A 21,947-nucleotide genomic window follows, 5' to 3' on the forward strand; every position below is an offset into this window, starting at 1 on the left:
CACCCCCGCTGCCCCGCCACATCCCATTTTTTTCTCTTTTCCACGCACACCCCTTTTTGAAGCTTAAGCTTCAGGGCCCCCTCCAGGGGTCAGTACCTAATTTTGTATTCTTTTCTTAAAAGGAGCCCTCTGCCTGGCTGACCCAACTGTGTGAGCTTCAGGTCTCACGGAATCTAAATCCGTTTTGTAGCCAGAGCGAAGGACTAGGCTGCACTGGGGACGCCCTGTGCCTACCTCTGGCTGGAAGACAAACTCAGCATTCCTCCTGCCAAGCTATTTTGACAAACCCTTGCGCCCCCCCCCCCCCCATCTCCTCAGGCCTGGGTGCCAAGAGTAAGCCTTGCCCAGAAATCTTGGTAACTGCCCTGCTCACTGGGCCCTGGGCTCAACAGGGTGGGGGATATAAAACCCCAAGAGCTGCTGCCGAATGTCCTTCTCCCTTCTGGACCCCCCCACCCCCACCCCCGTCTTGACTCCCTGAATAGGCATAACTATTCTCAATCGGCAGTCACACTCCTCCAGACTGCTCAGCCAGGAGACAGAAACCAGACTTCTCTGGAATCTCTTCCCCTCCCAAGCTTTTCTGCAAAGCTAATCTTTACAGTTTGTCACCTACCCCACCTCTTTACTAGTTTGGGCAAATATTTAGCATATAGGATTAACTCTCCCCCTGCCTTGCCCTTGGCAGACCTGGCTAATTGATCCCAGAACTCTTTCCAGATGGGCCCCTGTGTAGCCACTCCCCACAGATCAGGGGGGGGAAACCTATTTGGCCTCTTCCTGAAAGTCAGGTCTAAATTATCGAAGCGGTAAATCTGTTCCAGAGGGAAAAGGGCCGGTGCTTGCCATGAAGTGAAGTCCCGAATCTAGGTTGAGACCAGGAGGCCAGTTCCAAGGACGTATTTTCTGTTTGATCAAGTACCACCTTGTGGTCCATCCCGTGACACAGTGGAAAAATCACTGACCTTGAGCTGGAAGTCCTGCCCTGTTCTGGGCAAAACGACTGACTTCCTCATTGTGCACACGGGGCTACAGGTCAGGCTGCTGCAGCGGGTCACCGTAGACTGGGTGACGGCAACAACAGACTGATTTCTCACAGTTCTGAAGGCAGGGAGGTCCACAGACGGATCCTGTGTCTAGTGAGGGCCCTTTTCCAGGCCGCAGACTGGTAGCTCCCACCGACTTCTTGTAACCTCACATGGTGGAAAGAAATCCTCACTTCTTCTTTAACTTTTTGTAATGTTTATTTACTTTTGAGAGAGAGAGAGCATGAGTGGCGAGAGGCAGAGAGAGAGAGAGAGAGAGAGAGAGGGAGACAGAGGATCCGAAGCAGGCTTTGCGCCGACAGCCCAGAGCCCCACGCGGGGCTCGAACTCATGAACCGGGAGATCGTGACGTGAGCAGAAGTCGCAAGTTGGATGCTCAACTGACTGAGCCGCCCAGGCGCCCCAAGAATTCTTGCAGAGGGGCTGTGGTGAGCTGTCCTTAGAACCTGGAGAAAATGTCACCTCCTGGGGGTGAAAACAGTCAGAAAGGAGGCGAAGAATGAGTTTGATGAGCTTACAGACCACACGTGCATTACTTTCTACTTCAGCTGCCTCTCCCGGCAGCCTCCCTGCGCCGTGCTCCCCAACACTCCCCTCGATGCCCCCAACTATTCATCCCCCTCACTTATCAGAAGGACTAGAGGCCACCAGGCAGCACCCCCTGCAGCTTGCTCCTCCCCAGGCGCCGGGGTGGATGTTCCCCCGTCTGCAGCCTGGACCCCGCAGTGCGAGGTCTCAGCTATCTCCCGCCATCACCCTCTTCTCTCGCTGGCATCTTCGGCCTCGCCTCTGCCAGCTCCTTTTCTTCAGCACATAAATTTGCTAAGGATATTCCCACTTTAGAACAACAACAACAACAACAACAACAACAACAACAACAGGGGCGCCTGGGTGGCTCAGTCGGTTAAGCGTCTGACTTGGGCTCAGGTCACGATCTCGCAGTTTGTGGGTTTGAGCCCCGTGTCGGGTCCTGCGCTGACAGTGCAGAACCTGCTTGGGATTCTCTGCCCCTCCCCTGCTCTCTCTTGCTCTCAAAAATAAATAAACGTTAAAAAACAACAAACTAAAAGCCACACCCCAAAAGCCCTCCTTCCATCTAGCATCTCTCTCGTGCGTTCTTGCTGGAAGAGAGGTCTATACTGGCTGACCTCACTGCTACCTCCCAGCCTTTCTTCAACCCAGTGTGATTGGGTTCTTGCTTGTCCTGGTCCCGCCTCTTCACCGTCTGGTATGGAAATACAGAAAAGTCCCCTGCCAAGATCAGCAATGGTTTCTGGATCGCTAAATCCAGAATTTTGGTGCCTATTTACTCCTCCACTTTGTAGGTCCCCACCGCGGACCGTCGCCTGGACATCTGTGACAGCCCTTCTGGGTCCTCTCTTCCTCAGAGGCTCTTAAGTGTTGGTGGCCCCCAGGGTCTCATCACGGCCCCACCCCCACCCCATTCCGCAGCTCACTCTCTCCTGAGCAATCTTTTCAGACCCATGGCGCCTACTACTGTCTCTACGCCTGAGAATCCTTAGTAGTAAGCAATATGTGAAAGAATGTAAAATAATCGTGCATGAACTGAGGAGGATACCATGTGAAGGAAGACATTTGAGGCAGAAAGGAAAAATACCGGGTCCTTTCCAGACTACCGTGGGCAAGTTAGCACACCACCCCAAGCTCTGACTTCTCATCCACAGGACTTGGGACAAGAAGAGTACCTACTTCATAGCGTTGCTATGAGGCTTACGTGGGATAATGCAAGAGCACGCTCCCAGAGCACATACTTGTCAACACTGCAACGGTCTCTGTGACTTGCAGGGGTAGAGGCACCATGGAGAGAAGAGGAGTCAAATGAGAAATGGTAGTTTAGATCCAGGTTTGGGGACGTACAAGGGCAGTGGACTGGTGAGGTCTATTTGTCGAGGGCATTCCTAACCCACGTCATGGGCTGAGAGCCGAGGAGCAGGCTGTTGTTTTCCTTCCGGCCGTCCGGATGACCTTGTGAGCACCTGACCTGGGTTCGGTGAACGGCTGGCCATCGCGCCCTATGTGCACGTCCCAGGCATTCCTGAGACGGTCTGTCCTGAAGTGTGTGTGGGGGCTGCTGGTGGTTTGGGATGATAAACAGCTTAGAGCCGGGGAAGGAAAAGGTCACCTACTGGGCTGTGTTGCGGGGGAGGGAACACAGTTCCCAGGGGAACGAACACTGGTATTTAAGAAGTACACTGAGCCTGTTCTCAGCACTTGTCCAGGGCCAGGTTCTGAACTAAACATGAATGTTTTTTGTCCATAATTATAGGCTCCAGCCCTGGGGACTAATTCAGTGATGGCTGGACCCAGTTTACACGGACCCGTGAGAGTCAATTATTAAATGTGCGGGAATTTTGCCAGCCAGTTGTTAAACACAGCCATTGTTAAAAACTAAGTTACACAGGGGCACCTGGCTGGTTCAGTTGGAGGAGTGAGAGGCTCTTGATCTCAGGGTCATGGGTTCGAGTCCCATGTTGGGTGTAGAGATTCCTCAAATAAACTTAAATAAAATTAAGTTATAGGTGTGCCTGGGTGGTTCAGTTAGTTAAGCAACCAACTTCAGCCTAGGTGACAACTTCAAGGTTCATGAGTTCGAGCCCACATCGGGTGAGCTCGAGCCCCGATTCAGGCTCCATGCTTTCAGAGTGGGATTCTCTCTCTTTCCTTCTCTCTCTCTTTGCCCTTCGTGAGATTCTCTCTCTCTCTCTCTCTCTCTCTCTGCCTCGTGTTCACTCGTGCTTTCTCTCTCTCTCTCAAAAAAAAGACCTTCATTAAAAAAAAATAAGTTATATAAACTTATAATTAAATAAATTGTATTTAGGGAGCGCCTGGGTGGCTTAGTCAGTTAAACGTCCGACGCTTGGTTGGGGCTTCGGTCACGATCTCACAGTTTGTGCGTTTGAGCCCCGCATCAGGGCTCTGCGCTGACAGCACGAAGCCTGCTTGGGATTTCTCTCTCCCTCTCTCTGCCCCTCCCTAGCTCACACTCTCTCTCTCACTCTCTCTCTCAAAAAATAAACATAAAAGATTTAAAAAATTATGTTAAAAAAACCAAAACTCATAGCTTCTTATTTAATTTCCTATATTTTACTAGTATCCATTCCCTTGAGGACATTCACACCTGTTGCATCTGTAGGATAGAAACACCATGTAACAGAAACACTATTCGACTCTGATCAGTGCTGTCATATCTAGAATTTGAAATTGGCCGGGGCTGAAGTATTTACGTCAGGAAATCAGGGCACGTACACACACTGCCCCCGCCATAGCGCTGGTCGTCAGTAACATCTGCCAGCACCTCGCCGGACAAACCGGGGTCAGGGATTCTGTCTTCTCATCAGTTCCAACATTCTCGATCTGCGCCAGATAAACACAGTCCAGCCTTTTGGGTTTCCGGACTCCAGGTTTGGAGGCAGCCGCCCCAGAGGGCCGCGTCTCACCCATCCCCCACCAGGGGTGTGACCATTGGTGGCTACTCTGGACCCTGGCCCTCGCTGCGTCCTCCCTCAGCTAAGCGCTCACTTGACTCTGACAACACTGCCGGGTTGGTATTGAACTTTGACTTGACCCATTTTATAGATGACAAAGTGAGCCACAGAGAAGTTAAGCAACTCTCTCCTGAGGCCGTCAGCCAAGAAAAGTTGGAACCCTCTCACAACCACTAGCTCTACAGATAAAGAACAATAATCCGATGAGCGGATAAGGGGATGCGATTAAGTGGCTCAGTTACCAGTCCTTCTCAGCTGCCAATGCTGGCTTTAGTTTCCAGCTACCACGGGGCATTGATTCTGATGTACTTGTACTGTCCTTAGTCACATCCAATAAAACAGTGGACTTACAAAATTCGGCCCATCCCAGGTCTTTAGGAGACTTTAATGAGTAAATAAGACTGTTCTAGAGTTAATGATCCATTGTTTCGGTTGATGGTGTGCTTCTAAGTCAATCAATTATTAATTAGGAATTAATTAATTAGATCTGACTACATACCCAACTCAGTTCAAGATCTGGACGCTTCCCATGAGAGCTAAAGCCCAGAGCGTGTAAATAGCTTGTTGAAAGTTACACAGTTTGGAAGAGATTAGGACAGGATATTCACCACGCTTGTCTGATTCCAGAGCTCCTGTGCCAGGGAGAGCCATGTGATGAGTATTCAGCAGCTATTTAAAAACACCTCTTGGGGCGCCTGGGTGGCTCAGTGGGTTAAGCAGCCTTGATTTCAGCTCAGGTCATGACTTCATGGTTCATGAGTTGGAGCCCCACGTCGGGCTCTGAGCTGATGGCTCGGGGCCTGCTTGGGATTCTCTCCGTCTCTCTCTCTGCCCCTCCTCCACTCACGCTCTATCTCTCTCCCAAAAATAAACAAATAAACATTAAAAAAACACATAACAACATTAACAACTCAGGCAACAACAGGTGTTGGCGAGGATGCGGAGAAAGAAGATCTCTTTTGCATTGTTGGTGGGAATGCAAGCTGGCGCAGCCACTCTGGAAAACAGGATGGAGGTTCCTCAAAAAACTAAGAATAGAACTACCCTACGACCCAGGAATTGTACTACTAGGCATTTATCCACGGGATATAGGCATGTTTTTCGAAGGAGCACACGCACCCCAATGTTTATAGCAGCACTATCCACAATAGCCAAAGTATGGAAAGAGCCCAAATGCCCATCGAGGGATGAATGGCTAAAGAAGATGTGGTATATTTATACAATGGAGTATTACTCAGCAATCGAAAAGAATGAAATCTTGCCATTTGCAACTACGTGGATGGAACTGGAGGGTATCGTGCTAAGCGAAATTAGTCAGAGAAAGACAAATATCATAGGACTTCACTCATAGGAGGACTTTAAGATACAAAACAGATGAACATAAGGGAAGGGAAGCAAAAATAATATAAAAACAGGGAGGGGGACAAACATAGACTCATAAATATGGAGAACAAACAGAGGGTTGCTGGAGGGGTTGTGGGAGGGGCGATGGGGTAAATGGGGAAGGGGCATCAAGAAATCTATTCCTGAAATCATTGTTGCACTATATGCAACAACTATAACTAACTTGGATATAAATAAAAAAAAAAATTAAAAAGAAATAAATAAAGGGCAAAAAAACCCCACAAACCAACACACACACACACAGCAAACTCTTGTAGGGGCTCCTGGGTGGCTGGTCAGTTTAGTGTCTGATTCTTGATTTTGGCTTAGGTCATGATCTCACGGTTTATGGGATCGAGCCCCACATTGGTCTCTGTGCTGATGGTGCACAGCCTGATTGGGATTCAATCTCTCCTTCTCTCCCTGCCCCTCAAAAGAAAGAAAGAAAGAAATTCTTATAGAAGAATACTTAATCACAGAGAAAAACGCCCATAAAGGATTTGGTTAAAAAATGGAGGTGAACACATTACTGTATTTTATCAGTTTTGGATACGTGTTGCTTTTCACCTCTTAACATCTGAAACAGGGTGCATCAAAAACCAATTCCAGGTGAATTATAGATATTCATGTGAAAGGTGAAACAATAAAGCTTCTAGAAGATACTATAGGAGAATATCTTCATAGTCTTGGGGTAAGAAAAGACTAATGAAACAGGAAACAAAGCATACCCATAAAAGGCCAGTAAGTTGGACTACATTAAAATTAAGGAATTTTTGTGCATCAAAAGACGTATTAAGAAAATAAGAAGGTAAGCCCCTGGGGCATGTGGGTGGCTCACTCAGTTAAGCATCCGTATCTTGATCTCAGGTTCCAGAGTTCAAGCCTCGAACTGGACTCCACACTGGGCATGAAGCCTATTAATAAATAAGTAAGTAAGTAAGTAAATAAATAAATATTAAAGTAAAGCCACTGAATAGGAGAAAACTTTTACAGTGTATGTATCCAAAAAAGGGAACTCATACCAGAATATATATCAAACTCCTACAAGTCACAGACGGGCAGAATCCAATGGGAAAAAAAAATGCACAAGACTTGAGACAGGCACTTCATAAAAGAGAATAATCAAATGAATATTAAGCATATGAAAAGGAGCGCAGTCCCCTCAGTTTCCAGGGAAATGAAATGTACAACCACCACAAGGGGCGCCTGGGTGACTCAGGCTGTTAAATGTCAACTCCTGACTTTGACTCAGGTCATGATCTCACAGTTTGTGGGTTCGAGTCCTGCATGGGGCTCTGTGCTGACAGTGTGGGGCCTGCTCGAGATTCTGTCTCTCTGTGTCCCTCCCCTGCTCATGCTCTCTCTCTCTCTCTCTCTCAAAAATAAATAAATAAACATTAAAAAAAAAATAAGGTAAAACTTCCATAAGTTACCACTGCACACCCAGAAGAATGACCAAAATCGAAAAGAACGACAGTGCTGAGGGTTAGCGAAAATGTGGAATGTATGAAAACGACAGTGCTGAGGGTTAGCGAAAATGTGGAATGTATGAAAATTTCATACATACATGGAGCAAAAGACAAGGGCTAGAACATTCACCATGCCTCATTAACAATAGCCCCAAACCAGAAAAACCCCTAATGTCCATCAACAGTAGAACAGATCCGGGGCGCCTGGGTGGCTCAGTCGGTTGAGCAACCGACTTCAGCTCAGGTCACGATCTCACGGTTTGTGAGTTCGAGCCCCGTGTCGGGCTCTGTGCGGACAGCTCAGAGCCTGGAGCCTGCTTCGGATTCTGTGTCTCCCTCTCTCTCTGCCCCTCCCCCACTCATGCTCTGTCTCTGTCTCTGTCTCTCTCTCTCTCTCTCTCTCTCTCTCTGTGAAAAATAAATAAACATTAAAAAAATTTTTTAAAAAACCCAGTAGAAGAGATCCATAAATTGTGGCAGATTCATAAAATGGAGTGTCAGACGGCAACAGAATAAATTATAACTATTTTAAGCAAAAGCATGGATGAATTTCACAGACGCAATGTTGAGAAGTAAGACACAGCAGAATACATGCGTCTGATTCCATTTCCATCAAAACAAAAATGGGCAAAAACCGGTCCATTTTCGTAGGATTGAGGATGGAAGTTACTTTGGGAGAAGTTGGGACAAACGGTGCCAGGAGGTGCATGAGGAGGGTTTTTGGGGTGCTGGTGATGTTGTTTCCTGAGCTGGGCAGTGACTGGGGGAACATTCATAAGTTATACATCAGTAGTTTGTGTACTTTTCTGCATATGTGAATACATATATTATGCTCCGGTAAAAAGTTAAAAAAAAAAAAAAGGAGGGAGGATAGAGAGAGAGTTGTGATATTAATTACTCACAGACCTTTGTTGAAAGACCCGTTCAATGATGCCTGTCCAACGATGGAATACAAGACACTACCCCGAGCTAAGAAACTGGCAAAACATGCTGACGAATCTACTGGAAAAACATGAGGGAACTTAGAAAACTCACTGGAACTAAAATACTAGGGAATAACAACATGGAATAGAGCAGAGAAGAAATTGGAGAGAAATCATAGAAGTTTCTCGTATTTGTAAGACCCAGAAAGAAAAATTATCAGTTTTAAACTTTGTAAAGTCAAGTTAAGAATTTAATTTCTAGGGGCGTCTGGGTGGCTCAGTCGGTTGAGCGTCCGACTACGGCTCAGGTCATGATCTCACAGTTCATGAGTTCAAGCCCCACATCGGGCTCTGTGCTGACAGCTCAGAGCCTGGAGCCTGCTTTGGATTCTGTGCGTCTCCCTCTCTCTCTGTCCCTCCCCTGCTCATGCTCATGCTCTCTCTCTCAAAAATAAATAATAAACTTGAAAAAAAAAAGAATTTAATTTTTAGGGGCACCTGGGTGGCTCAATCGGTTAAGCGTCCAACTCTTGATTTCAGTTTAGGGAATGATCTCATGGTTCATCAGTTCGAGCCCCATGTCCGGCTTTGCACTGAGTGTGGAGCCTGCTTGGGATTCTCTCTCTGCCTCTCCCCTTCTCACTCTCTCTCTCAAAAATAAAATCTGAAGGGGCACCTGGGTGGCTCAGTTAGTTAGGCACCCAACTTCAGCTAGGGTCATGATCTCATGGTTTGTGAGTTCGAGCCCCACATTGGGCTCTGTGCTGACAGTGTGGAACCTGCTTGGGGCTCTCTCTCTGCCCCTCCCCCAATGATCTTCCTCTCAAAATAAATAAACCTCACAAAAATTAACTGTTAAAGTAAATATATAAAATCACAATCAAAAAATTCTCAAACATAGAGTTAGTCATAACTAAAATAGGACGCGTGAACATCGGGCTTCCTGAGGGGGTGCATTGGGAGTGACACAATTTAGGTAAAATTCCTGTTAAAGGTGTTTAACTTGAATCCAGCGATAAGGAAACCATCAGACAAAAGAAACAATGTAACTGTTAGGATATTCTACCAAACAGCTGACATGGCTTTTTCAAAAATAGCAAGGTTATAAACACCTCCCACCCATCCACACACAAAAGGACAGGGTAGTGCTTTGGGTTAGAGAAAACTAATGAGGCATGATAACCACAGCAAGGCATGATCTTTATTGGATTCTGGACCCCTGACTTGCTCCCTAAATTTCACGAAATTGAGACAACCTGGAACAAGGAATATGGACTACCTGTTACATAGCATTATTGCATCAATGTTAAATTTTTTGTGTATGATGATGTGGTGCCCGTTTTTGCTGCCTCACTGGTGCTTTCCTCTAGCATAATTCTCAAACTTTTGGGATTTAGGACCCCTGTACACTCTTGGGAGTTGTTGAGGACTCCAAAAAGCTTTGTTTATAGGAGTTATACAAAACTACATTTACGGAGTTAAAAGTTAAAGCAGATTTTTTTTTTTTTTTTTTAGGTTTATTTATTCAGGGGCACCTGGGTGGCTGCCGGTTGGGTGTGCGACTCTGGATTTCAGCTCAGGTCATAATCTCAGGGTCGTGGGATTGAGCCCTGTGTCAGACTCTGCACACTGGGCATAGAGTCTGTCTGAGATTCTCTCTCTCTCTTCCTCTCCCCCTCTCCCCTGCTCATGCTCTCTCCCTAAAAAAAAAAAAAAAACAAAAACAAAACACTACATTCCCCCCCCCCCAAAAAAAAAAAAAACTTAGTGGGGAGGGTTGTTTGTTTTCATTTTTGCAAATCTCTTCCTGGCTGAGTTGATGGAAATAGCTGGATTCTCATCTCTGCTTCTGCATTCAGTCTGTTGTGCATGTTGTTTTGCCTGAGGAATACGAAGGAGATCCGGCCACACACAGATTTATATTTGGAAAAAGGAAAATGAAGGAGGATTAAAAAAAATTTTTTTTTAATGTTTACTTATTTTGGAGAGAAAGAGCACCAGCAGGGGAGGGGCCGAGAGAGAGGGAGACACAGAATCCAAAGGAGGCTCCAGGCTCTGAGCTGTCAGCACAGAGCCCTATGCAGGGCCCAGAGATTATAATGAACCTGAGATTATATCCTGAGCCGAAGTTGCCTGCTTAACCGACTGAGCCACCCAGGCACGCCACGAAGGAGGATTTTAACAGCTTTCGAACATTGCAGATAATCTCTCCCCTCCGATTATCAAAGACCACTTAATTTTTATTTTTTAAACTTACTTTATTTTTAAAAAATCATTTTATTTTTTTAAGTAAACTGCACCCAACACGGGTCTTGAACTCATGACCGAGAGATCAAGAATCACATGCTCTTCCGACTGAGCCAGCCAGGCACCCCAAATGTTTAATTTTTAATTTAATTTTTAATTTTTTAAAAATTAATTTTATTTATTTTTAAATTTACATCCAAGTTAGTTAGCATATAGTGCAACAATGATTTCAGGAGTAGATTCCAGTGACTTATCCCCCAACCGTTTAATTTTTTTTTTTTTTTTTAATGTTTATTTATTTTTGAGAGAGGCAGAGACAGAATGTGAGTGGGTTGGGGCAGAGAGAGAGGGAGACACAGAATCTGAAGCAGGCTCCAGGCTCTCAGCTGTCAGCACAGAGTCTGATGCGGGGCTCGAACTCACGGAGCTGAGAGATCATGACCTGAGCCGAAGTCGGACGCTCAACCGGCTGAGCCACCCGGGTGCCCCCCAACTATTCAATTTTTAAGGATCCGCAATACCAAAAGCAGACAATGGAGTGGAAGAAAGCAAAACATGAGTTTGAAAAAATTAACAGATGAGACAGCAGGGCCATGCACACACAGGTCAGAGGAGCCAGCATGCCGTCTGAGGCTCCCCAGGTTTCCCTGCACCAGGAAGGAGACCAGACACAGGTGGCTTTTTTTTTTTTTTTTTTTTTTAAAATTAAGTCAGTTGCAGGTCCTTGATATTGAACAAGAAAGCAGCAAGGGGCATCAGCAGCCGAGAGCGTGCCTCTAATATGACAGCTCTTCCCCCCTTGTCGCTCCATACCAGAAGGTACAATTTGGGGAGAAAAAAAAAGTGTGCTATACCTAGTTAGTTATGGTATCTACTAGTACACCTTTCTAGTTGGTTTTCACACAAGCAATTCTCCAATCCTCGCAGGACTGAATGTCCTACAATTTAACTCAATTCTGACACCACCTGCCTGGAGACAGCATCAGATCCCACAGGGGAAGGGCTCCTTCCCGTCAGACTGATGCCAGCTGCAGATCTGGGACACTTGCACTTTGGACCAATCGGCTATAAGTTGGGGATTCCCAGGGCCCTCTCCTCGGGTCCCATCATCTGCTGGAATAGCCCACAAATCTCAGGGAAATATCGATTCACATGTATCGACTTATTATACGCGATATCTAAAGGATTCCGATGGACAGTCAGATGAAGAGGTACATTAGAGTGAGGTCCAGAAGGTCCTGAGCAAAGGAGATTCTGTCCCAGTTTATAAATAATGAAGGACACTCCTGTCACTCAGCAAATTCCAAGGGGTTTAGGAGTTCTGTGCCAGGGACTGGGGACAAAGACCAAAAATATTTCTATACCACAACTTTCTTATAAGACAGGCAAGGCATTGATGGATACATCTGGCTTAGAGTTGAAGAATCATGAACAGAACATCTAAGAAGTTACATTTCAGGACATAAGACTCACTTGAGTTAAAGTTGAATGCGTGTCTCAACCGCTGATCTTGACTGGGTTAGAGAAAAATGATTGTGATTTTCCAAATTTCCACAGTTGCTTCTGTGCCAAAAATTAGCTTTATACCTTCTTTCATTAAAACATGTTTTTTTAAAATGTTTATTTGTTCTTGAGAGAGAGAGAGAGAGAGAGAGAGAGAGAACGCAAGCAGGGGAGGGGCAGAGAGAGAGGGAGACACAGAATTTGAAGCAGGCTCCAGGCTCTGAGCCGTCAGCACAGAGCCAGATGTAGGGCTCGAACTCATGAACTGTGAGATCGTGACCTCAGTCGAAGTGGCCTGAGCCATCCAGGTGCCCCAGAACACATTCTGATCAAATAATCTTGCAGAGGAAAGATAACCTAGCTTCAAGGCTGTGACGTGAAAGCAGAGAGAAAATGATAGATTTTCTGCCCAGTTATCAGGTTTAGGATCTTTTTAAGAAGTGTTCCCAGAAGCACCGCTATGTTGTCTGTGCCAAAAATTTTATGTACTGTCCTTGAGCGTGAAAAACAGTCAACTGGCCGGTTGTATAGAGTCCGCACTGGTCCTCCCACCAAGAGCCTCGTGACTGTCACATGCCTGTTTTCATCCGGTGTGAAGCAGTGATAGATTCCTGCAGGAGGAGTTACTGGAGTGTCGTCATTTTCTATGAAAGCCTGGATCCCCTCATCCTCTTTACCTCTTACATCAAAGTATCCACTGACAGCAGAGGGGCGGTGAATCTTCCACCCAAGCCCAACGGCTCCTTACCACGGGCCTTCATCTTTTCTTTGTTTCTTCCAGTTTATCTTTGCGTATGGTTATCACGTGCATCCAAGAGTAGTTTCTCTTATTGGACCCTTTCTCATTCTGGGTCACGCACACATTTGGCAGCTTTCCAGTAAAGGACGCGGAGCTGGCGTGGCAGCTCCAGACTGACCCGGCAGCCGGGCTCTTGGGCGGTGAGGCCACCCTGGGTCATCCTGGGACTCACCTCTGTGCGAGGCCTGCACCACGGTCCTTCCCCGGGGGTGGGTACGGCAAGCATCAGGGTCACCCCAACTTGCATGGCCAACCCGGCTCCTTGATCCAGAAAGGCCCAGGTGGCCTTTCTGCTTTGCGTATCTGGGCGCTCCACTGCCCAGCCTTGGTTTCCTGCGTTTCCTGGTTCCTGAGACTGGGTGAGACCCCACCTGGGGATTCTTTTATTGTAACAAAACGTACAAGTGATAGTTTCTTAAAGGTTAACTGTAACGTAGACTCCAGAACAACGTCAATGTGCCTCTCCTACTCTGTTACGTTCGTATCTGTTACATTCAAATGCATTCATTTAAAAAAGATTTTTAAGCTTATTTATTTATTTTGAGAGAGAGAAAAAGAGCGAGCAGGGGAGGGGCAGAGAGACAGGGAGAGAGACAATCCCAAGCACGCTTTGCGCTATCAGAGTGGAGCCCGATGTGGGGCTGGAACTCACGAACCGTGAGATCATGACCTGAGCAGAAACCAAGAGTCGGGCGCTTAACTGACTGAGCCACCTAGGTGCCCCTCAAATTTATTCTTGGACAGATTTTTTAACCCGTGCATAACATTTTAGCATCAGTACTGGTCACCTGGAAAATACTGGATTGCTGAGTTATACAAATCTTCTAAAAACTGATACATTTCACTACGCAATATGAAAAAAATCACATTTGGAAATGCCACCAATCTCATTAGCGACATCCTTAAGAACTGGGAAGCTCTCAAGTTCAGGGGATATGTACAAGTTTGACAAAATTTTAGTTTCCCTCGAAAGCTTAAATGTTGGGCACCTGGGTGGCTCAGTTAGTTGAGCACCCCACTTCAGCTCAGGTCCTGATCTCGCTGGTTGTGGGTTCGAGCCCCACATTGGGCTCTGTGCTGACAGCTCGGAGCCTGGAGCCTGCTTCCGATTCTGTGTCTCCCTCTCTCTCTGCTCCTCCCCTGCTAACGCTCTGTCTCTCTCTCAAAAAAAAAAAAAAAAAAAAAAAAGCTCATATGTTATCATTGACAACAAATACTGTCCATTACTTCCTTGAAATGACTAATTTCATTCATTTTTGAGATAATATCTACCAGATATTCAAGTCTGAAAAACTATAGTTTCTCTATCAGTTGTTCTTTCCAGTTAAAATAGTGATCTAGGGGCGCCTGGATGGCTTAGTCGGTTAGGTAGCCGACTTAGGCTCAGGTCATGATCTCGCGGTCCGTGAGTTCGAGCCCCGCGTCGGGCTCTGTGCTGACAGCTCAGGGCCTGGAGCCTGTTTCGGATTCTGTGTCTCCCTCTCTCTGACCCTCCCCTCTTCATGTTCTGTCTCTCTGTTTCAAAAATAAATAAACATTAAAAAATTTTTTTTTAAAATAAAATAAAATAAAATAAAATAAAATAAAATAAGTGATCTATGGGGGTGCCTGGGTGGCTCAGTCATTAAGCTTCCGACTTTCGATTTTGGCTCAGGTCATAATCTCACGCTTCGTGAGATTGAGCCCCATATGGGGCTCTGTGCTGACATTGTGGAGCTTGCTTGGCATTCTCTCTCTCCCTCTCTCCCTTTGCCCCTTCCTCCTTTCAAAAATAAATAAATATTTTTAAAAAATGGTGTTCTATGAAAAAAGCAACTCAAATAAACCTTTAAATGCCTTTCCAGAAGACAGCCATCTTACCTGGGTCTCCACCAGCAGCCCTTTCTACGCACTTCCCACTTTTATTATCTAGGCTATTTGAAAGAGGTATACCCATGAGTAAATATTTAATATAGGTATTAATTTTTACTGCTTTATTAAGGATACCTTCATACTGTCTCTTAAACCCAAAGAATGCGTGCGGTGTGCAGTCAAATCACTGCTACCAGAGTTTGGTGCCTGTGTCGCGATTCCTGGTCAACTGCCAGCAGTTTTCCCCAGGTGCGCAAACATTAACACTGAGAAAGTAACTTCTCAGTATTGTTACGATAACAGTTTTGCCCTCCGGGATAACCCCATCCTTCCCCCTTCTGGGTCTGAGGGCCACACTTTGAAAACCGAACCACATCCTCCTCTCCTCTCCACCGGACTTTACATTAAGTTCTTACCTTTCGTGCTTCTTGCTCCCAGGAACAGGGCAGCTCCACCCCCCCTTCCCACTTCCTCCCCCCCCCCCCCCCACTCTTCCCTTCCCTGCTCGCTCGCTCTGCTCCAGCAGGTGGCTGCTTTCAGCACTGGGGAGTGGCCAGCTGCCCTTGGTGGGGATTGCCTGAGAGCCCCTCACCCTTCTTTCCTCACCTCACTCCCTCTACCCCTCCCCCAGGCTCATTAACCCTTCACTTCCCCCCCTCCTCCCAGGGTGGAAAGGAAGCCAGAGGAAAAGCCTCAATATTGAAGGACACAGCCAGAGTGAGTCGTGCCAGGACTTGGGACACTGCAGACCACCCACGTTACTGTGGCAGTTTCTTTTAGAAATGAAAAAAGTATATATCTTGATTGTTCTTTTTCTGGTTATAAAAGTAATAGATGCTTGTTGCGTAATATTCAAACCACCCAGAATTGTATACAGTAGAAATTGAGAGTCTCCCCTAATCCCCCTCCCCCCATGCTCTCTCTGGTTTAGGAACCTTCAAATTTTCACATATATGTATTTTTCATACATATGTATGTATATGACAATGGGATATTTCTCTGCAACTTTCTATGTTCACTTAATGTATTGTAATACAGCAATAAAAAATAAATAATAATAAATAAAAAATCAGCAAGTTAAAGATCTACTTCATTTTTTTAAAGTTTATTTTACTTAATCTTGGGGGGGGGGGAGCAGAGAGAGAGGGAGAGAGAATCCTAAGCAGGTTCTGTGCTCAGTGAGGTGCCCTATGCAGGGTTCGATCCCACGTGAGATCATGACCCGAGCCAAAATCAAGAGTTGGACACTTAACCGAGCCACCTTGGTGCCCCAAGAGACTATAAACAGTGCTGCAGTGAAAACCTTCCTCTTATGCCCCTGAGCATCTTACGGTGAGTATTTCTATGGCATCCAGTCACTCAAAGTGAAATTTCTGGATGAAAGGGTATGCCCGTTTTATAAAAGGATGTGTGCTACCCAACTGCCCTCCAAAGAGATTATACTAGCTAACACTCCCTCCAACTACATCCACTGTATTTTGAAATGACCTCTTTATACATCCATTTCCCTGACACCCTCACCCTCACCCCCAGTGAGCTGAGGTCCCTTCAGGAATTGGAATGTGCCCTCTTTTCTATCCCTGGGTCACAACTGTCATGTCACAGGAGCTCATTCATGTGGATGAATGGATGTGAATGAATGAATGGACAATATGAACAACACCACTGTTAAAAAAAAAAAAAAGAGAGAGAGAGAGAGAGAGAGACAACAGGGGCACCCATGTGGCTCAGTTGGTTGAATGTCTGACTCTTGATTTTGGTTCAGGTCATAATCCCAGGATCCTGGGATGGAGCTGTATGTGGCTCCATGCTGAGTGTGCAGCCTGCTTAAGATTCTCTCTCTCCCTCTCTCTCTCTCTCTCCTTCTCCCCCACTTGTGCTCTCTCTCAAAAAAAAAAAAAAAAAAAAAAAAAAAAGGAAAGAAAAGAAAAAAGACAACAGGCCCCCCAAATGCCAAAAATGGAGTTACTTGTGCTAAATCCGGTGTCAGTAAACCAACACTTAATACCTAACCTAATGGCTGTTTCAGCGTCTCCCAGGGATGTGAACTTTAACCAGTCAATCTGGAATTACCTGTTCAGCACTGGTAAGGTAATCCACCTGATAGACCCCTTGTGTCCTCCATAGGAAGGTAACCTTGTCTGGAAATAATCCACTCTTTGCTAGCAACTTCCTTGTCCTGCTCCTTTCTGCCTATTAAAGCCATTTTATTTCTTTGCTTTTTACTTTTTTTTTTTAATCTTTATTTATTTTTGAGAGAGAGAAAGGGAGAGAGAGCGAGCACGAGCCAGAGTGTGAGCAGGGGAGGAACAGAGAGAGAGGGAAACACAGAATCCAAAGCAGGCTCCAGGCTCTGAGCTATCAGCACAGAGCCTGACACGGGGTTCAAACTCATGAACTGTGAGTTCATGACGTGAGCCAAAGTCGGTGCTTAAATGACTGAGCCCCCCAGGCGCCCCCTATAAAAGCCATTATGATATGATATGATATGATATGATATGATATGATATATTATTACTATATTTTGGAGAGAGGAAGTGGGGGAGAGGGGCAGAAAGAGAAGGAGAGAGAGAGCCTGGCACTGGGCTCAATCCCACGACCCTGGGATCGTGACCTGAGCTGAAACTGAGAGTTGGATGACCAACTGACTGAGCCATCCGGGCGCTCCAAAAGCCTTTCATTTTGTACAGGTCTTTGGAGCGCCTTTCTACCTGCTAGATAGGACACTGCCCAGTTCATGAAATGCTGAATAAAGTCAATACAACCTTTAAATTTTACTCAGGTGAATGTCAAGACCGCCAACAGGTTTCTTGCCTGTGCGTCAGGCACCATTTTAAGCATTCAATCTGCACAAATTTCTTTAATCCTCATAACTACTAGGAGTGGGTGCTGTTATTATCCCCATTGGTAGATGAAGAAACTGAGGCTGGGAACTTGAGTGGCTTGCCCAGGCAATGAGCCAGTCGACTTCCGCAAACAGGCAGAAACCTTTACCCTCCAGGAATGATTACCCTCCAGTAATGATGCCTCCGGTTCCTTTTTAATGCCTTTTTAATCATTTCTCTTTGCCCCATCTTTTGGATCTCCAGTTTTCTTAGGGATTAACTGAAGCAACCTGAGAGAATATTTCATAAAGGTAAATAGTATTCTGGGGTGCGTGGGTGGCTCCATTGGCTAAGCATCTGACTCCTGACTTCAGCTCAGGTCATGATCTCACCGTTTGTGAGTTCGAGCCCCATGTCGGGCTCTGCGCTGAGGGTGTGGAGCCTGCTGGGGATTCTCTCTCTCTCTTCTCTCTGCCCCCCCACTTCTCAAAATAAATAAATAAATAAACTTAAAAAAGTATTAAATAGTATTCTGACATCTTCCAAATTTGTGTCGTCCGGACCCTGCCTGTTATTATCCATAGATTTGTTTTACAAAGTTACAATCAGAGTAGCATAGTGTGCTCTTTTATTGGGAGGGGGTCTGGGGAGTTGTCTACCCTGCATGATGACTTAGGTGGAAACGAATGCTGTGTGCCCCCTGCCCCCAGTGCAGGCTTGAAAAGGTGGGCTTGGCCACCTGGGAGTGCAAAGAGTCTACCTGATGGGAGGAAGGGGCAGTGCATCGAGTCAGGGACTGTTTGGGGGAATGGCTAAATTGAGGGTTCTTGGGGAGAGGAAACAGTAGAAGAGAAAGACGGTGAGGAAAGTAAAGGCCAGGAAATGTTATAAGCTAATTCAGACTCGACTGTATCAGGCGTGGGGAGCCAGTGCAGGTATCTGGCTGTGGGGTAAAGCTCTCGGGGCTGTGCTTCAGGGTGGCATGGTGGGAGCAGTGGTCAGGTGACTGGGAAGGGGAGGGAACAGACTGCTGGCAGGGAAATCAGTTTAGAAATGACCATAAATAGCTCTGCTATCAACACCCTCCCCTCTCCCCACACACATACACTTACCCTGCCTTCTCCTCTTTTCGGATTTCTAATAATGGCATTCCTATTCTTCTAGCCCCAGGGACCCAGGGATGGAAGTCTGAGTCACTCTGACTCCTCTCCCTGCCCAAGTCCTGCCAGCTGCAATTTCTGCTGATTCTATCTCTACCCGGTCTCTGGAGTCTTAAGGGTCCTGCCAGGACGTTATGTCAGGCCTGCGCCCGGTTCAGGGACTTTTGGCCTCCCTTGCCCAGTCCTGATCCTCTATCCCCCAACACCCCCTCACGGCTACTGTCAGACTTTACGCCCCGCCTGCAAACATACCAGGAAACTAACGCCCTGGGGTGTCCACCTGGGTGAAGTACAAGCCCCTCACCTCTCCCAGCCTTCTTGTCCAGCCTTCTCCCAGATCTTAAATCTTTTTTTATTAAAAAAAAATTTTTTTTTAATGTTTTATTTTTTTTTTGACAGAGAGAGAGAGAGAAAGAGAGAGACAGACAGACAGAGCATGAGCGGGGGAGGGGCAGAGAGAGGGAGACACAGAATCCGAAGCGGGCTCCAGGCTCTGAGCTGTCAGCACAGAGCCCGACGCGGGGCTCAAACTCATGGACTGTGAGGTCGTGACCTGAGCGGAAGTCAGACGCTTAACCGACTGAGCCACCCAGGTGTTCCCAGACCTTAAATATCCTTAAGGGCCAGCTTGCTGGATGCTCTGACCCTATGCTCACCAGGCTCTCCCTCATCAGAAATAATTTTGGCTTTGAGAGATGCCTCACTGTCATCTAAGCTCTTGGGACACTTGTCTCTTGTGCCTGGTTTGTGGTGATTGCACACATGTGTGTCTGGCTCCCAAAGGGATTGAGCGATGAGCATTTTTGTGCCCCCCACAGGAAACTTGCGTATGACCTAGTCTCAATAACTAATTGTGGTTTGATTAAAAATATGGAAGGGTATGGGGTGCCTGGGTGGCTCAGTCAGTTGAGCATCTAACTCCTGATTTCCGCTCGGATCATGATCCCAGGGTCTTGGGATTGAGTCTCCAGGTGGGCTCCATGCTAAACGTGGAGCCTTCTTGGGATTCTCTTTCTCCCTCTGCCTACCCCTCTCTAAAATACAATTTAAAAAAAATTTAAAAAAAACATGGAAGGGTGGAGTTTCACTTCTGCTGACCCCATACTGGAGGATCTGAGCATTTTTCCTTTAAACACTATCTTTCGGGGCGCCTGGGTGGCTCAGTCAGTTGAGCGCCGACTTCGGCTCAGGTCACGATCTCGCGGTCCGTGAGTTCGAGCCCCGCATCAGGCCCCTGTGCTGACAGCTCAGAGCCTGGAGCCTGTTTCAGATTCTGTGTCTCCCTCTCTCTGACCCTCCCCCATTCATGCTCTGTCTCTCTCTGTCTCAAAAATGAATAAAAACGTTAAAAAAAACAAAAACACTATCTTTCTATGAAGTGTAGTTAATAGGGATTTTGTTTTCTCCTTTTTTCTTAAAAGAGCGATAGACTAGGAGCCACATACATGGGTAGGAACTAGAGTTCTGCTACTTCCTGGCTCTGTGACTTTGAGTAAGTGTCCTAACCTCTCTGAGCCAAAGGAGTTGACACCAGCTGCCTCGCCAAACAGGCACTGTATGGGGAAGGCTGGCATGGCGCTGGAGCCCTGGGAGGCAGGGAGTAAGAAGCAGTTTAATCTCGAGGCTTTGCCTCAACTGCCCTGGGCTGCTACTGTGTTTGCGAAAAACACATGTGCCCCCACCCTGATCCCTGTGCAGGTGAGGGCTGGACTCTGGAACACACCGAGGCTTCCGTGCTGCCTCTCACTGGGGCCTCTGACACCCTGGTCTACCAGGTAAAGGAACAGATGAGCCCCTGGGGACAGGCTGCAAATTCTTCCTGACCTTTTCAGAAGTGGTAGTATGGGTAGTTGACATACATTAACTGAATCTCATTGTTTGGGCCAGAAGGATTCTCAGGGGGTCCATTCTCCCTGTTGACAGGTATGGACACTGAGGCCCAGGTGCCTGATAATATCAGGATGGCATAAATCCAAATACCAGAGGCCTCCAAGGTCTTTGATGGTGTTTTGAGCAAGAGAATTGGGAACGGAGTGAAAGGGATTAGGAGTCATTCTGGGACACGCTGGCCCAAGATCAGGCCTCTGACTGAGACCTCAGACTTTGAGGGGGTCCAAAAGCAACCTCCCCTTGGACCCAGTCTGCTGGATCTCAGGGCCAAAGCAGTAGCTCTGTCTGGCTGGGACAGGGAGAAGCAGCACTAAAGTCGGTAATTCAAGGTCGCTTTCCTGGCCCAGCCCCATCTGGCAATGTTGACCGTTGAGGCAATGTTACGGGAGAGCTGGGGACACAGGGCAGAACGTGGTTGCTAACGTTCGGAGTGAGATGGTGTGACCGGGACAGTGGGGGCTGGGGTCAGATTTTTCTAAATAAAACCCAGCCCGGGCTGGTGTCCCATTTCAAGAACATGGGTGAGGAGAGTTTAGTCGCTGATGACAGAACCAATCAGTATGGTCTTGTGCGTGTAAACAGACAAACATGTACCTGTTTGCCAGGGTGGGGGCTGAGCTCGCTCATTCAGTCCAGGCTGCACGAGGACTCATCCGGATCGTGATAAGCCATCAACCACAACCGCTGAGCACAGGGTGTGCTCGGAGCCTTTTTACTTACGTTATTGCACCCACGTCTCCTGGGAGCCCTGTGGCTGTTACAATTGCCATTTCGGACGGGGGGAAAAAACAGATTCTGGCTATGCCGGATGACTTCGAGGATTAGCCGCTTGACCTTCTGGGGAGAAGCAGAGGAGAGAGTTCGGCTCTTGACTGCGGACAGTCTACGCAACCCGTGGAGGGGACAGGAGTATCTGAGAGCGCACCTGAAAAGAGCCGACGTGCCCGTGGTCTCAGTTCAGGAACACGGAACCCGCGCTTGGTTAAGGCGAAGGAGTTTCCGCCCAGCAAACGCCAAGGGCGCGGGAGTTTGCTCACTTTGGGGGCGTTTAAGCTGATTCGTCAGCAACTGACACCCTGGCTTAAATAGGGCGTCCTGGAGAGAGGGGCTCGGCCTCGCTACCTGCCGCCCTAAGCCCCCAGCTCCGGCCCCCGCTCGCGGGTCGGCGCGCGTCTCCCCCGCCTCTCCCCGGCAGTTCAGCGGGGCTGCGCGCGGCGCCAATGGCAGCGCGGGCTGCGCGCTGGGGCGGGGTCGGGCCTGCGCGGGGGCCTCCCGAGGTGTCCGGCTCGGCCCCGGCCCCTCCTCCTCCCCGGCGAGGCCCAATCGGGTGGCGGCCCCCGGCAGC

At 47.3% G+C, this 21,947-nt stretch overlaps 1 long non-coding RNA gene across 3 annotated transcripts; it reads right to left on the bottom strand.

Annotated features, from left to right (window-relative positions):
• Window positions 1–325: 325 nt before the first annotated feature.
• On the bottom strand, window positions 326–21,868 carry LOC144616739 (uncharacterized). Of its 3 annotated transcripts, none has more exons than XR_013556448.2 (4): window positions 21,528–21,868; window positions 21,323–21,439; window positions 6,774–6,849; window positions 326–1,511 (listed from the first exon to the last, which is right to left on the bottom strand). It is a non-coding gene; the product is annotated as an uncharacterized LOC144616739 (long non-coding RNA). The 3 variants fall into 3 exon arrangements; XR_013556449.2 differs by lacking the exon at window positions 326–1,511 and adding an exon at window positions 3,867–5,549; XR_013556447.2 differs by lacking the exon at window positions 326–1,511 and having other exon boundaries at window positions 5,887–6,849.
• Window positions 21,869–21,947: the final 79 nt, after the last annotated feature.

The sequence above is a fragment of the Panthera onca genome, chromosome B3 (genome assembly GCF_046562875.1).
Source record: "Panthera onca isolate mPanOnc1 chromosome B3, mPanOnc1 haplotype 2, whole genome shotgun sequence".
NCBI lineage: Eukaryota > Metazoa > Chordata > Mammalia > Carnivora > Felidae > Panthera > Panthera onca.